Genomic DNA, 17,316 nt, shown 5'->3' with positions numbered 1-17,316 from the left:
CTAGCAGCTTTGTCACAGGGGTATCATTATAGTGCTTTGCATGAGAAAAAAATAAACTACTTAGCATACAAAGAGAAACCTCTGCCTTATAAATGAAGATTCGGAAATTTTCTTCTAGTTGGGTTGTATGAAAAATGGAAGTTGTTTGAAAGAGGTGACTTGGAACATTCAAAATGAGAAGCCAGAAATTTAATCTGAGAATTTAATTAAAATATGATGTTATGTAATATAACAGGATATAAGTATTTCCAATATATTTTTCTCTTCAAATATAGTTAGCATAAGATATCTTAATATTTCAAGACCAAATGTTTTATTTTGTGGCTCTTGTATTTTAAATCTAAGAAAACACTTGTTAATTTAATCGTCACATATCTTTTAACAGTGATTTACTCTGTTTTAAAAAAAAAAGTTTTCCATTTTTATATAGTTAAAATTATCCACTTTTTCCTTGTGATTTTTGCTTTTGATTTTATGTTTACAGACTAGTCCCATGAGAACACATAAATATTTGTCAATATTTTGTGACAGTACTTGTAAGGTTGAATATTATTTTTAATATCTGTGCGTTTATTTCAGCAATAATTACTGTTCATGGTTTTTTTTGTTTTTTGTTTTTTTTCGGTACGCGAGCCTCTCACTGCTGCGGCCTCTCCCGTTGCAGAGCATAGGCTCCAGACGCGCAGGCTCAGCGGCCATGGCTCACGGGCGCAGCCGCTCTGCGGCATGCGGGATCTTCGCGGACCGGGGCACGAACCCGTATCCCCTGCATTGGCAGGCGGACTCGCTCAACCACTGCGCCACCAGGGAAGCCTTACTGTTCATGTTTTTTATATTAGAGTCATAGATTCTTTTGTTTTTCCAAATGAGCCAAGCTATACCAGGACATTTATTAAATAATTCATTCTTTCTCCACTCTTTTAAAATGCTATTTTTGTGATGAACGAAATTCATCATAGTTCTTCTCCTGGATTTTGGGCTTTCTATACTGTGATAGACTGATCTACGTGATATTGTGCAAATATCACAATAAATTATAAGAACATGATAGTATATTTTAAACTAAATAATTGACTTTTCTCTCATTACTCTTTTAAATTTTTAATCTCATTTCTTCTTGGAAATAAACTTCATAACTGAGTAAGGTTCCTAAAAAAAAGCCTTTTGCTTACATTAGGATATATTTATTATGGATTACTGTAAGGAAGTGTGTTATGCCTCTCCCATTAAAATCATCTCTTTTGTTCCACGGCAGAATTTTGAACATTTTTGTACAGTTCAGTCTACTTCTTTTTGAAGTTCATTCCTTGGTATTTTATTTTTTATTTATTTATAGCTATCATTTCATTTATTTAGTTGCTAATATATGATCTTTCCCATTTTATTTTTAACTGATTAGTCCTCATATATTAGAAAAATGTTGACTTTGTATGTTTTAACCAGTATGCTTAATTCACTTAAACATTTTAGAATGTTTCAGTGATCCTCTCTGATTTTTGAAAAATTTAATTTAATCTATTTTTTTTTTTTTTTTTTTGCGGCACGTGGGCCTCTCACGGTTGTGGCCTCTCCCGTTGCAGAGCACAGGCTCCGGACGCGCAGGCTCAGTGGCCATGGCTCACGGGCCCGGCCGCTCTGCGGCATGTAGGATCTTCCCGGACCAGGACACGAACCCATGTCCCCTGCATCGGCAGGCAGACTCTCAACCACTGCGCCACCAGGGAAGTCCTAATCTATTTTTTATACAGCAGGTTCTTATTAGTTATCTATTTTATGCATATTAGTGTATATAACAATTCCAATCTCCCAATTCATCACACCACCACCCCCTCCTCACTTTCCCCCACTTGGTGTCCATACGTTTGTTCTCTACATCTGTGTCTCTATTTCTGTCTTGCAAAGTGATTCAGTTGTACCATTTTTCTAGATTCCATATTAAGCATTAATATACGATATTTGTTTTTCTCTTTCTGACTTACTTCACTCTGTATGACAGTCTCTAGGTCCATCCATGTCCCTACAAATGACCCAATTTCATTCCTTTTTATGGCTGAGTAATATTCCATTGTATACATGTGCCACATCTTCTTTACCCATTCATCTGTCGATGGACACTTAGGTTGCTTCCATGTCCTGGCTATTGTAAATAGTGTTGCAGTGAACACTGAGGTACATGTGCCTTTTTGAATCATGGTTTTCTCAGGGTATATGCCCAGTAGTGGGATTGCTGGGTTATATGGTAGTTCTATTTTTAGTTTTTTAAGGAACCTCCATACTGTTCTCCATAGTGGCTGTATCAATTTACATTCCCACCAACGGTGCAAGAGGGTCTCTTTGATTTTCTTGCTAGACAAGCATATCATCTGCTAGTAATAATATTTTGCAATTTTTTTCTGAAACTTATGACTAAGTTTCTTTTGATCTTATTGCTTTACTCCAAATTTCTAGAATAATGTTAAATCAGAATGGTGACAGTAGGTATAAATGTCTTTTTTCTATAAGTTCTTTGAAGATGATATAGATAGATGATAGATGATAGATAATGATAGATAGGTAGATAGATAGGCACACAGATAGATAGGTTCTCGGTATTTTAGCCATAAAGTTCTTTGCCACAAGCGGTTTCGTCACATAACTAATTGGCTTTAAGACTATTTTTCTGTAAAAGACAAAATAACTGGTTGATTGACAGTTTTGGTTCCATCACACTAGAAAATGATAACATATCAGTTTTTGCAAATCCTTCAGTGAGCACAGTCATCCCTCCCACCCATCAAAACCAAAAGTTTACAAAGCTATGAAATATATGAGACGGCTAGTAATTCAGAACTCTCTCTGAGAGCATTATTTATCAATTCTTCAGCTAATTTAGATAAAACAGCTTGTTCTTTAATGCCATCTTTACCAAGATCATGCAATATTACAAGTTGGAGAGAAAAGAAGAATCAAGCTCTTCTTATCCCCCCAAAAGAAGTGGTTATGTTATTCCTGGTAAGTATAAGTTTCTTTAAAATTCTGAAGATGTTTTGCTATTTGATAGTGGAGAACATGATGTGGACAGAATTTTGGTATTTGGCACAGAATCTGGCTTAGATGATTTGGTAAAATGTAAGGACTGAGCATGTGATGAAACACTTAAATGTAGTCCAGATGTGTACTACCAGTTATATATAGTTACATATAAGACATATCAGCATCCCTCATCTGTTTATTTTACTTCTGGGGAAATGTAAAGAGACTTAGAGCAGATTTTTTTGTTTTTTTTTTTTCGGTACGCGGGCCCCTCACTGTTGTGGCCTCTCCCGTTGCGGAGCACAGGCTCCGGACGCGCAGACTCAGCGGCCATGGCTCACGGGCCCAGCCGCTCCGCGGCATGTGGGATCTTCCCGGACCGGGGCACGAACCCGTGTCCCCTGCATCGGCAGGCGGACTCTCAACCACTGTGCCACCATGGAAGCCTTTAGAGCAGATTTTTTTTGTATCCTAAAGAATTTATGTCTGACATTAGATCCTGAATCCTTAATGATCAACTTTGAGAAAGGAAGTATCATGGCTTTCTCTAAGATATACCCAGATACAACTATAACCATGAATCTATACACATTTTAAATGTATTTGAATTTTTTTTGTATTTTCATTTTCCACAATAATTTTTTTAATTTTATTAATTTTTCATATTTTACTATGACATTTATTATGTCCCTCTTCCATTTTATTTTATTTTAATTATTTTATCTTTTATGGCAAAATTGTCTTATGGCCTATTAATTGTACAGTGAAACTGTTTGCAGCAAAGATGTTTTCCTTGAAAATACCAGAGGAAGATACATAGATAGATAGATACATAGATGATAGATAGATAGATAGGTAGATATTGTAATTCTATGGTATAATTTAAATATTCTGTGATCCCCTTCGACAAAAAGGAAGAACATGTTTTATTAGTCACCTATGACTCTGGAAAACAGCACTATGTTTCTTACAAAGGAAATGTTCAAAAAATATTTGTTGAATGAATAAATGAATAAGAAGTAAAGCAAAGAAAATTTTAGGAGCAAATACATAATGAGTGCTGTTTATAACAAGTACCTCTTTCAATACCAAGCTACATTTGCTTCTTATTCCTTAAGTATTTTTCTAAGAGTATTTTGTTTTCTTTGTTCTTTGTCAATTTCTTTCTCAGGGTTCTGAGTTCTGCTCTCAAAGAGCATTCTCATACCTGGAAGCCTGAAACTCTTCCAGGCATGCCTCACACTGAATGCCTGCCCGGTCAGTGGATCACAGTTCTCAAGGTAACATCGATGACAAACACATTTGGCAGTATCTGCCTAGAGCAAAGTGATTTCCTTTCTCTGAGAATTGCCCCCCGCTGTCATATCTGTATTCTGTGACTCTGGTTAACCTGCCTCCTTCCATCAGACCAGAAGTGGACACCAGACCAAAGCCAAACATTAGAGACTCTGTCTAGGAAGTTGAAAGTGGGACTGAAAGCAGGGATCCCACATGAAGGGATCCCATAAACCTAAAGGCTTCCTAGAGACTGTATTCTACTTGACTTGCCTCATACAGGAAGAAGCCAAAAAACTAGTCTGAGAAAGAATGAAGCAAAAAAGAGAGATAGGCTGAGACAGGAAATACAGAGAAAAGTTTATCATGACATCTAGTCGGTTTTATTTTTTAGTATCTTATCCTTTCACATCCTGATAGTTTCATCTTTGCTTTCAATTTTTGTAAACTATCATTTTTTTAATTTTTATATAAAATCCTTTGTTTTTAAAATTAGGTAGGTTTTGCTGGCTTCTGTGGTTTCCAATTAAAGTATCTTAACTAGGACGTGATCAATGTGTATCTCCTCCATCTTGAGAAAATTAATTGTCTCTCCTAAGACACTTAAGATATTTATGTTTATTGGCTCAGCAATTGAAATTGAGCACAACATCTGGAGCCAGCCTGCTTGTGTTTCAATCCTTTCTATACCTCTTCCAAGTCCTCAGTCTTTGGGCAAGCTACTTAAATTTTCCATGTCTAATTTCTGTCATCTGTGAAATAGCGATGATAGTAGCACCTACTTCATAGAGTTAAGAAGGTATATTTTTGTAAGGCACTTACAACAGTGCTTCACATATAGTCGGATAAAATATAAATGTTTGGTAAATACTGAGGGAAGTAAGTCAGACACAGAAAGAAATATCAGATGTTGCTTATATGCGGAATCTTAAAAAAAAGTGTTTAAATGAACCTAGTTACAAAACAGAAGTAGAGTCACAGATGTAGAAAACAAACTTATGGTTACCAGGGGATAAGAGTGGGGAGGAATAAATTGGGAGATTAGGATTGACATATACACACTACTATATATAAAATAGATAACTAATAAGAACATACTGTATAGCACAGGGAATTCTACTCAATACTCTGTAATGGCCTATATGGGAAAAGAGTCTAAAAAAATGAGTGAATGTATATATATGTATTACTGATTCACTTTCCTGTACACCTGAAACTAACACATTGTAAATAAACTATACCCCAATAAATTTTTTTTTAAAAAGAAACAGTTTCGTTTATTTATTTATTTATTTATTTTTTGAGATTAAGTACTAGAAATTTATTGGTGAGGAAAACAAATGTGCAGATATTTTTCCCCTTTTTTAAATTGTGGTAAAAGTCACATAATATAAAACTTATTATTTTAACTATATTTAACTGTACAGTTCAGTGGCACTAAGTACATTCACATTGTTATGCAACTCTCACCATCATCCATCTCTTGAATTTTTCACCTTCCTAAACAGAAACTCTGTCCCCATGAAACACTAACTCCCCATTCCCCCTCCCCCTGCCCATCTCCCCACCCCCCGGCCCCTGGCATCTACTAATGTACTTTCTGACTCTATGAATTTGACTATTCTAGGTGCCTCCTATAAGTGGAATCAAACAGTATTTGTCTGCACTTACTGTATATTGGAATACATTTTTAAGGTTAACTTAATATATGTCCTACAAACAGATTGTACCTTCTTTTTTTTTCCCCCTGTACAATGCAGTACATTCTCATTACTTATCCATTTTATACATAGTAGTGTATATATGTCAATCCCAATCTCCCAATTTATCCCACCCTGCTTTTCCCCCCTTGGTGTCCATATATTTGTTCTCTACATCTGTGTCTCTATTTTCGCTTTGCAAATAGGTTCATCTGCACTATTTTCCTAGATTCCACATATACATGTTAATATATGATATTTGTTTTTCTCTTTCTGACTTACTTCACTCTGTATGACAGTCCCTAGGTCCATCCACGTCTCTACAAATGACCCAATTTCATTCCTTTTTATAGCCGAGGAATATTCCATTGTATATATGTACCACATCTTCTTTATCCATTCCTCTGTTTATGGACATTTAGGTTCCTTTCGTGTCCTGGCTATTGTAGATAGTGCTGCAATGAACATTGGGGGTGCACGTATCATTTTTTAAAATTTTTATTGGAGTATAGTTGCCTTACAATGTTGCATTGGTTTTTCTTTTGACCAGAAAATCCAAGGAAAAACACAATAGAGGGATAAGAGGAATAGTTGCACTTTGATTACATCACCTCTTCCCCCAGCAGCACAGTGCAGCATTGAGACAGTCCCCTGGGCCTATGCATTCTCCAGTGGGAAAAAGAGAGCCCAGGTGGGCATGCAGCTTCTCCAGTGCTTCAGGATACTTCCCAAGAGGCCTACTTAGGTCTTGCCTCATGGGAATTACTGGGGGAATAAGTCCTGTGTCTAGACCAGACCACCAGGGATCAGCTAGAGATGGAGAAGGGGGGTAGGGCTCACAGCAACCAGCACGTGGATCTTGGCAGACTACATTTGTGCTGGTGAAGGTACCCAAGCAGAGATCCCAATCAGCAGCTGTGCCTATTTGCAGAGCCCAGCTGTGTCCTGTCTGGCCAGGGAGTTTGGCCAGTAGTTCTGCCTGGTTTGGGTTCCCAGCAAACAGATTTTATGGTTTTCCCAGGCAGAGAGCCAAGCCAGCAGCCCTGCCCACCTGATGAGCATAGTCTCCAACCTCACCTGACCAGGGAACCCAGCCAGTGACCCTGGAATAGCCTCAGACCCAGCCCATGACCCTGCTCACTCAGGGAGTCAAGCAAACAGCTTTACCCAATTACTGGGCATAGCCTCTAGCCCCACCCACAAGGAAGCTTAGCCAGTAACTCCTAGGCAGCCAAGGAACACATACAACAGCCATGCTCAGGTTGGGGGTGAAACCAAGACAACAGCCCCTTCCAGCTGGTGAGCATAGGCTTCAACCCTGCATGACCAGGGAGCCAGGTGGCAGCCCAACATAATGAGGAGGCAAAGCTAGAAGCCCCAGTTGAGGGAGACTGTTATGGGTTAACTTGTTGCCATTCCAGATTTACATGTTGAAGTTCTAACCCCCAGTACCTCAGAATGCGCACTTATTTGGAAATAAAATCATTGCAGATATAATTAGTTAAGATGAGGTCATACTGGTGTAGAGTGGAGACTTAATCCAACATTACAGATGTTCTTATAAAAAAAGAAATCTTGGACACAGACATGCACAAAGGAAGAATACCATGTGAAGATAAAGGGAGAGTTCATGGTGATGCAGATGCCAAATAATGCCATAGTTTACCAGCAAACCAGAAGCTAGGAGAACAGCATGGAATAGATCGTCTCTCGTAGCCCTCAGAAGGAATCATCCCTGCCAATACTTGACCTTATATGTCTAGCATCCACTCTTACTATAATTTTGCTTTGGACAGAATGTCATATAAATGGAATCATACAGTGGTAGCCTTTAAGTAAGGTTTTTTTCACTGAGTATAAGGTTTTGAAATGTTATTTTGTGTATCAGTAGTTAATTCTTTTTTAGTGAAATTATTCCATTGATGGACTCCACCTTATTTATGCACCAACTGATTGTAATACGAGGTCCTCCAATTTTTGCCAATGTGAATAAAACTAATGTAAGGGAGGAAAAATAATATTTGTTCTATTCTTCTGAGCTCTTGGCTGAGACCCCTAATAAAGTACAGATTAACAAGAGAAAAACAAACAGAGGTTTATTAACTTGTATACCTCATATAGAGAAGGGAGATATCAGGGGAAAACAAGTAACTCAAAGAGATAGCTTGGAACTCTGGCTTTTATAACATCTTCAACTAAGAAAAATAAATTTGTGGGAAAATGCTGGACTAAAGCTATGCAGTTTTAGGCTTCCAAAGGTGGAAATAAAGGCTAATTAATAAAGTTTGCCATGTAAATTTCTCTGATGCTGCCTCCAGACTCATAGGCCATAAACTTGTCTAGGGAAAATAACATTTGTCTTTCCTGGTAGAGGCAGGAGGAGTAAAGCCTTTGTAAATTTATGTCCTCCTTTTAGGCAAAGGAGGTAGAGAACTTTTCTCGTATCTGCTTCTTCTCAATTGCCTTCAGCTTAAAATAAGCCTTATGCCAAAGTGGTATATTTGAGGGTTGCATATTTTGCTACCCTTCACTACTGTAAACATTTATAAACAGGTTTTGGGGGGTATATGTCTTCATTTCACTTGGGTAAATACCCAGGAGCATATTATGTCTGTTTAACAAACAAAAAGGCTGCCAGGGTGGTTCCACTATTTTACATTTCTTCTAGGAATTTAAGAGAGTTCAGTTGTACCAGATTCTCTTTAGCATGTTGTATAGCTAATTTGCTTTTTTTTTTTAATTTTTAAAAATTTTAGCCATTCTACTGGATGTGAAATAGTATCTCAACATGTTTTTAATTTGCATTTCCCTAATGACTCATGATGTTACATATCTTTCTCTTGTCATCCAATTATCCTTTTTTTATTCAATGTGTCCAATAGGAAAGGTTATAATTTTCAAAGACTTGGCTGTTAAAATGGGTAGATGTCTAAAACAGTTTGTGAATATAGACTAATTGGCAGATTTGTAGGGATTAACCTAAATGGAAAAGTTCTTACCAAAGTGATTTGTGTATAATTTTACGTAAAATAACTCAAGTCTCAAAACAACATGTGAAGTAAGTATTATGGTTAAACCTATTTTACAGATGAGGAAAGCATAGAAAGGAGAAGTTTTGCCAGCTCTTATTGCCTAGTCAGTAAGTCTAACCTGGGAACCTTAGTCAGAGCCACCGAGGAAAGTGCACTGATAAGCCTGAGTCGTACAGCTACACTGTGATTAATCATCTTTGCTTAAAACTGTTATAAAACTAAAGGGGACTTCCCTGGCAGTCCAGTGGTTAAGATTCCACACTTCCACCGAAGGAAGTGTGGGTTCGACCCCTCGTCAGGGAACTAAGATGCTGCATGCTGCACAACGTGGCCAAAAAAACAACTAGATATTTTAGAACTGAGAGGAATTGATTATTTCCAATTCAGTTCATCTTTCACAAAGCCTTCATCCAGCCCTTACACATTTATGGTAGGAATATTGTAAGAAACAACTTTTATTGAAATTACTGCAATATACTTGTAGAGTTTTCACTGAGGTTTTTACCAACCTCCTTACAAAGTGTCCTCTCCATGAAGATCCTCAGAAAGTTTTCTTTGATTTCAACATCATGAATAACTAGTGTCCTCCTGACCACCTCTATGTATGTATGTATGTGTGTGTATCTGTTAATGTAGCATTGAATCATAAATGATGTGATTTATTATATTCCTTTTTTTATATCAGTTGCTACCAAGTTTAAAGCCAAATTTGTGGTGACCTGTAACAAGAGTCTAACAAGATTTCACAGAATACATTTGGTAACCTTAATCTATCCCTGGCTTCATCTAACTTATTTTTAACCTTATTTTTCTTTTCCCCAGTTCTCTCAACTAGTTTTATGTTAAATTTTATTTTAGTGTATTGTTTGTATTTCTATGAACCATGCAAAATGTTTTTCAGAATTAGAAAAATCATAAATAAAATGACTGAATAATGAATAAAAATATACAGCAAATAATTGTATTTGGGTCTATTTATGTTGCCCTTTATATGTAAAGCACTATTCTGTGTGCTTGGAATACATCACAATTAAAATGAAAATAGCTCTCTGTCCTATTGGAGTTTGGAAGGAAGATGGGGGAGGGTGGATATGATAGGGAAGAGAATTAAGAAATAAATGAATAATAAGCCTTCTGGAACATGAAATAACAGGCATATTGTGCCTCCATTATCTATATTAATAGATGAAACTACAACAAGCTCAAAAAGAAAAATAAGGAAGTGCAGCCAACCTTATTACTGGTTCCTAACTCAACCAAATACAATTGTTTCTTATATATCCTTCTTGTCTTCCTTTTTTTTCTCTCTCAAATATATTGAGAGTAATTTCTTGTCTAGCGTGTCACTCCACTTAAACCTCTTTAATGCTTCCACATCATTTTATAGTGGTGCTTAAAAGTCTCAAAGACAAAGCCTCTGTACACTTACCAACAATTCTCAACCTCACAATTCCCCATAGTATCATACATGTAGTAACTTAGAACATAAAATATTCTAATGTCTATGACAATCATATAGAATTTTAAGCTTTGGTTTTATTGCCATAATTGTCTTCCAAAAGATAAGAAAAAATATGGTTATTTAGCTTTAAGATGTTAGACAAGTTTTGCTTCTCAGGATCTTTAAACAAGACACTTGATTTCAAACACGTATGCACAAGGGAAGCAATCAAGCCTATTATCCTAAAATGTATTATCCTACCTGTCTTTTGTTTAAGTCAAACTGGAGAGCGTGGCTGGTGACAATGAAGCATTCCTGAGGGAAGAGAGGTGTATCTGGATAAATCATAGTTAAGGAGTGGGAGAGTAAAAGAGTTCATTTGCACTTTGAGTATTAAAATGAATATAACCCAGCAGTAATAGATTTGCTGGAACTAGAAATACTGGTCGCAGTTGTGGTAAAGAACAGAATAGACACCCAAGCCAACCTGGCACAGCCTTTCCAGGATGGCTGCGTCCTAAATGAGAATTGCAAAGTGTGTAACAGACAGGGTTAGGTTCTGAGACCTCCCGGGAATTCTGCCAAGGTTGCCTTGAATAAACTGGCACTTTAGAGGGGATTCACTTTCAGTGCTGTATACTGAACTGTGAGCAAAGGCTCACAGTTTCCTCAAAATGTATCAGCAGACCTCACACTGTTAAAATATTCAATCATAGCAGCGTGCTCACAAGTTGAAGGACCAGCTTTCAACATCAAGACAACGAGGCAGTAAGGGATAACCGCATCACCATCATCATCACCAGACACCTGGGCTCCCCTGCTTGGAAAAAGAGGACCAAACAGATGGTCCTCTCATGTAAACTATGTAAGCTTGAACAACATACCCATCACTGCCACACACACAGACACACGAAAAAAAAATTTTTTTTAATTCTTTATTCTTTTGGCCACACAGCACGGCTTGTGAGATCTTAGTTCCCTGACCAGGGACTCAACCTGGCCCTGGCAGTGAAAGCGCCAAGTCCTAACCACTGGACCACCAGGGAATTTACACACAAGAAAAAAATTTAATGTTCCATGAGAACAGGGTTAATCCAAGAAGATAACACTGGACTCCCCGGCAATCTGACAGGTGGTGGCCCAAGATGATTTTCCTTTGGTATATATAAATAAGAGTTGTAAGTCCATATCTTCTGAGTGTTGTGGAGCAGTTCAAACCAGTTATATATGATCAAACAAGTGGATAGGATCCCTAAGAAGTACTATTACCCTTCATTATATTTAGCTATTTCTATATCTAACCTATTTCAGGCAGTTGAGAATTCATCCATTTTTAAGTTCTAACAAAGAAAGATTCCAGGGTACATATTATTGCTTTAATATACTTTTGGATTTTTTTCTTTCACCGAAATCAATTTTTATTTAGCTTCACTACCTAAGGAGTGGGAAATGTTGCATGGATTTTTCTTTCTCATAAGTTGATGTGACTAAAGCTATTCTAAGAAATTATTAGGAAAACTAATCTGTCAGTGTTGTCTTAAAAATTACATTTTTGCGATGAATAAAAGTTCATAAAGGCAGAATTTTTGACAGCTCATTTTTCACTTTTATTCTTTAAACCATTGACATTTAATAAGTTCATAAATGTGTCCAAAGTTTACCAAGTTTTATATCCACAATGTGTATAAGAAATTCAAATGCATGATATAGAGTTTGACAACTTTATTTTTCATTTGTTCCCATAGGAAAGCTAGAATTTGGACATTGAACAGGAAAGAATCTATAAACTCACCACCCTCTGTTTCTTCCAAGTGCCAGTGACCTTTCAGCAAATTAGGAGATGGATTATCCCCTTTCTTCACTCTATATCAAAACTTTGTCTCAAGGATGAGTTGTAGATTAATTGAGAGGTGTGAATGACTGAAAATTATATTACACTTTTGAAAATTGTCTTCCTTTTGGTAGGTAAAATAACTTTAATCTAAAAATAAATAGTTCTTAAAGAACTATAGGAAAAAAAAGAAATTCAATCAGAGCAATGGTTTACTACTCAATTTTATAAACTGATAGACTACCCTAGTTTTAAATTGTATTTGAAATCTCTTTTTACACTTAAGAAAACAAGTCAGTTAATCACTTAAAAATTATGCTATTGACAGAAAAGCTGATTTGACATTTAAGCATTTTACAATAGGCATTTTTTTCCTGATAACATTTATTGACCTAGACCTATCATTTTCTGGGCTTTATCAATAAACAATAAGACATGAGTCAATGCAACATTTTCTAAAATAGATTCATTGAAACTTCTTTCACCCTATTTCTAAGATGCTCTGAGAAAAATGGTTTCCTTGCTCAAATAAATTTTGAAATGCTGCATACCTTTGTAGGTATACTTTGGGGAAATATTTTAAATAATAACTATGATTTTTCTTATCTAATGAAGAATTCTCAAACTTATTTGGCCTTGAAAATCAATCTGTAAAATATATCTGTTAATGGGCTTCTAAACCTTTGATCTAAAGAACATATTTGGGAAATTTCTGAGAACTATGCATCTCCCAATGTGATTAATTTATAACTGAAAAATAGCAAATAAGAAGAATCTAACTTGTGATGTTATATGTTTTTTGCCATTCAAATTGGCATACAGCTTAAGAATGAGACTGCATTAAATTAAATCCTGCATTAAATTAATCCCATCATTAAGCTTTTCTTAAATTAAATTAAGCTTAATTTCTCATTCAATGAGAAATTGAAAAGCAATCACTGCATTTTATCTAACACTAATCCTAGTCTTCCAACTTGGCCTAAGTTAGCTTCCTTTTCTAATCACAATTCATTTGGCAGGGAAATGGCATCATATTTAATTTCACTTGCAACTTGATAATTATAACCATTGCCCTCAAAATAAGATGCAAGCAATTAAATAGTCTTTCAATAAGCCACCTGGTGACTTAATTAACTGTGTATGCAATTTTGGAGGTGAGATTAATAGCAAAAGTAAAAGTTACAATTTGTAAAATGAAATCTACAGCTGAAAACTTGGCTCCATAGTCTTTTAATTTTCATTGGCTGATTCAAGTTCCAAACACCTGGATCCAAGATCCTTCTAGCGAGGAATATACTGATGTTGTTAAACATGGATATATTGTACTCCCACAGGAAAGAAGTGGAGCCTAAACAAAACATGTGACTAAGCAATGACAACTTTTGAACAATGTTGCTGAGCACTCAGTATTAGTGGTAAGGGTCTCATCTAAGAGATGTTTCTCCAAATGCCTTTAATATGACTATGTGAGCAAAAATAACTTTGCTTAATATATCTATTATTTTCCATGGTTAATTTCCCAAAAAATTATGTCATATGGCATGATAGAATTAGACATACAATGAAAAACATAGTGGGTATAATACCAGTGAAATGTGACTTTCTTCTTTGTATTTACTTCATCTGAAGTTTGCATATGCTTTGGGGAAATTTTCAGTGAGTGTTTGGAGGGAAGTATTTTATCAAGAACACAAAAGGAAAGATTATATTTTATTACATTTTTGACTAGAAAATGGAATATTTTAATTTAAAAATGGTTTCAAAATCAAGCTCTTCTGAGAAAGAATAGATTTTCTAAATTCATTTAGTTTCCATTTCACTTATCAAAAACCAAGCCCTAAAGACTCATATATGAGAATTTATTTCATAAAGAGTATATTCCCTTGGCCCATGATGGTCATAAGTTCACCTGCCTTAAGGTAGAAAGTTAACATGACCTAAAGAAAGTAGAAAATCCATCATACCCCTTTCACCTGGGGAATCTAAGGAAGAAGACAAACACAGTTTGGAGAAGCAGAGGTCAGATACCTGAATCCAATAACACCCTCCTTGGACCTACCTTTGATATGTGAGAGGCTGAGAGGAAAAAATATATATATGTTTAAGGTAGGTTAAAGAAAATGATGATGATAGAATGCATTTGGTCCCAGCTGGAGGAATAGAGTCAAATGGTTGCCACATTTGGGACTGTGGGATTATATAGCTAAACAAGGTTGTCTCACTCTAAAATGAGGTAGCCTTAGCCAAGTAAAAGGATCAAACCAGAAGCCCCTAGTTTTTTTACTCCAGACCTTCTTTAGTTCTTATATTGAGGAGGTACCCAGAATTTTTCACACTTCTCAGGAAGGTGATGACACCAAAGGAAAGGATTGCATGGGAATACATAATGGCGAGACATGAAGTGAGTCATTTAAGGCAAGAATTGGGTAGAGGACAAAGACAGAGAATCAGAAGGGTCTACTGAGCTAGCAGGACTCAAGCATTATCAAGGACCAAAGACCTGAAATAAATTTTGGGCATTATAGATAATTGTTATGGGCTGAATTGCGTTCTCCCAAAATGTATATGACCCAGGCCCTCAGGCTACAACTTGGAGATAGGGTCTTTAAAAAGATAATTAAGTAAAAATGAGGTCATTGGGGTGGCTTTAACCCAATATGACTGGTATATTTATAAATGAGGAGATTAGGACAAAAACATGTACAGATGGAAGACCAGAGAGAAGGTGGTCATCCACAAGCCAAGGAGAGAGGCCTCAGAAAAAAGCAATTGCACCTTGATCTTGGGGAGCTAGCCTCCAGAATTGAAGAAAATTAATTTTTGTTGTTTAAGTTACCTAGTCTGTGGTACTTTGTTATGGTCTTAGCAAACTGAAACAGATTTTGGTATCAGGGAGTGGTGTGCTGCTGTAACAAATACATGAAAATATGGAAGTGGCTTTGGAACTGAGTAATGGTAGAGGTTAAAAGAGTTTTGAGGTGCACATTAGAAAAAGCCTAGATTATCTTAAAGAGATTTTTGGTAGAAATATGGAAATGAAAGACAATTCTGATGACGTTTCAGATGGAAATGAAGAACATGTTATTGAAAACTGCTGAAAAGAAAATCCTTATTAAAAAGTGGTAAAGAACTTAATAGAATTTTGTTCAGATATTGTGTGGAAAGTAGAATTTGTAAGTTATGAACTTGGATATTGAGTAGAAAAGATTTCTAAGCAAAGTATTAAAGGTGAAGCCTGGTTTCTCCCTGCTACCGAGAATAAAATGTAAGAGGAGAGAGAGAAACTGAAGAAGCATTTCTTAAGCAGAAAGAAACCAGAACTTGGAGATTTGGAAAATTCTCAGCATACTCATATTGCATCTTGCATTTGGGGTGGAGGTGCTATCAACAGTATTTTATTATTATTATTTTTAAATTGCAGTATAGTTGATTTACAATATTCTGGAGGGAACATCAAGAGTATGGCTGGACAACCATTTGCTAAAGAGGTTAAGCCTCATGAATCCAATCAATCATCTCAGTAGAAGCAGGAATAGGGATGCAGCTATCTAGGAAAGGTGTATGGACAACCCCTTTGTCTGATGGTTTATGAGTTTCATGGAAGGCCAAAACGGCTTTTGGGAATTTTATACTAGCAGAAAAGTGCTAGCTTAGCCTAAAGGAGACAAAGATGGATCAAAATAAAAGAAGGCTGTTAGACTTCTGGGGTCCTACAGGATGAACCGATAAAACTACCCAGCTGCAAATATGCTTTTTCATTCAAGAAAATGGGAGAATGATCCCAAAAACATCTCAAAGGTAAGCACAGCTGCCACTGTCACCAGGAAATCAGAGGGCAGAAGTCCAGTAAGTTGGAAAGCTTTATTCTCCTCATTTCCAGAGGGAGGGGCCACCTGCTTGGTTTCAGAGAACCAAGCCACCTATGCCCAGTGCAGAAGGGGTGGGGCCCCTACACTGGTACACTGGTGGGCCTTGAAGTCAAGGTCACCTCCCTGGTGGGTCACAAGAACAGAGCATCAAGCCAAAGAGCATAATTATCAAGCCTTAAAATCTAATAAAATTTGCCCTGCTAGGTTTCATACTTGCTTGGGACCCTTCCTTCCTTGTGATTTTTCCTTTTTGGAATAGAAATGTCTATCATATGCCAGTCCCATTATTGTATTTTGGAAGTGGTATTTTGTCATGACAGACCTAGAGAACTAATAAAGCACTACTAGTTATAATATTCAGTAGCAGACTAGAGGGCAAAACCCCCCCAGGAATCAGATAAAGCAAACACTTCTCAGTAGATCTTTGCCAATGCACAAAACAGCACAAGGCCAACGGTTTGTCTCTTTCCCCCAAATGCGAAAGTGGGAAGTGATTCTGAAAGAATGGGCATTTAATCCAAAAAGATGATCTACATTAACAGAAAATCTATCTGCAATCCACAGTAACAGAAAAATGATTGCAAATATTAAAATTTAATATTTTCCTTTAGCCAGCAGAGTCAAAGATCATGAAGAAAGTTACATAAATTATAGTAAATAAACTATATATTCTTTGACTATCTGAGTGTAGTATGAGAAAATTTGTTCTTAAATAACTATTATACATATAGAAACTAATATATGTAATGTATATATACTTAATGTAGGATAAGGGGAGATGGAGAAATGAGCTAATTTTATGAGAAAACTTTAGATAAGAACAAATAGCTGGGCTTCCCTGGTGGCGCAGTGGTTGAGAGTCTGCCTGCGGATGCAGGGGACACGTGTTCGTGCCCTGGTCTAGGAGGATCCCACATGCTGCGGAACGGCTGGGCCCGTGAGCCATGGCTGCTGAGCCTGCGTGTCCGGCGCCTGTGCTCCGCAACGGGAGAGGCCACAACAGTGAGAGGCCCGCGTACCGCAAAAAAAAAAAAAAAGAACAAATAGCTGATCGGAGCATGAAATGCAATCTAAGTATACAAAAAAGAAAACACATCACAAGGTAATGGGGATTATTTTGCAAGTTAAAAATATATAATAAATGTTAGGTTATTAA

This window comes from Monodon monoceros, unplaced genomic scaffold (genome assembly GCF_005190385.1).
Source record: "Monodon monoceros isolate NGI ecotype Baffin Bay Population unplaced genomic scaffold, NGI_Narwhal_1 Super_Scaffold_11, whole genome shotgun sequence".
Taxonomy (NCBI): domain Eukaryota; kingdom Metazoa; phylum Chordata; class Mammalia; order Artiodactyla; family Monodontidae; genus Monodon; species Monodon monoceros.
Note: the sequence above shows the minus strand (reverse complement) of the source record.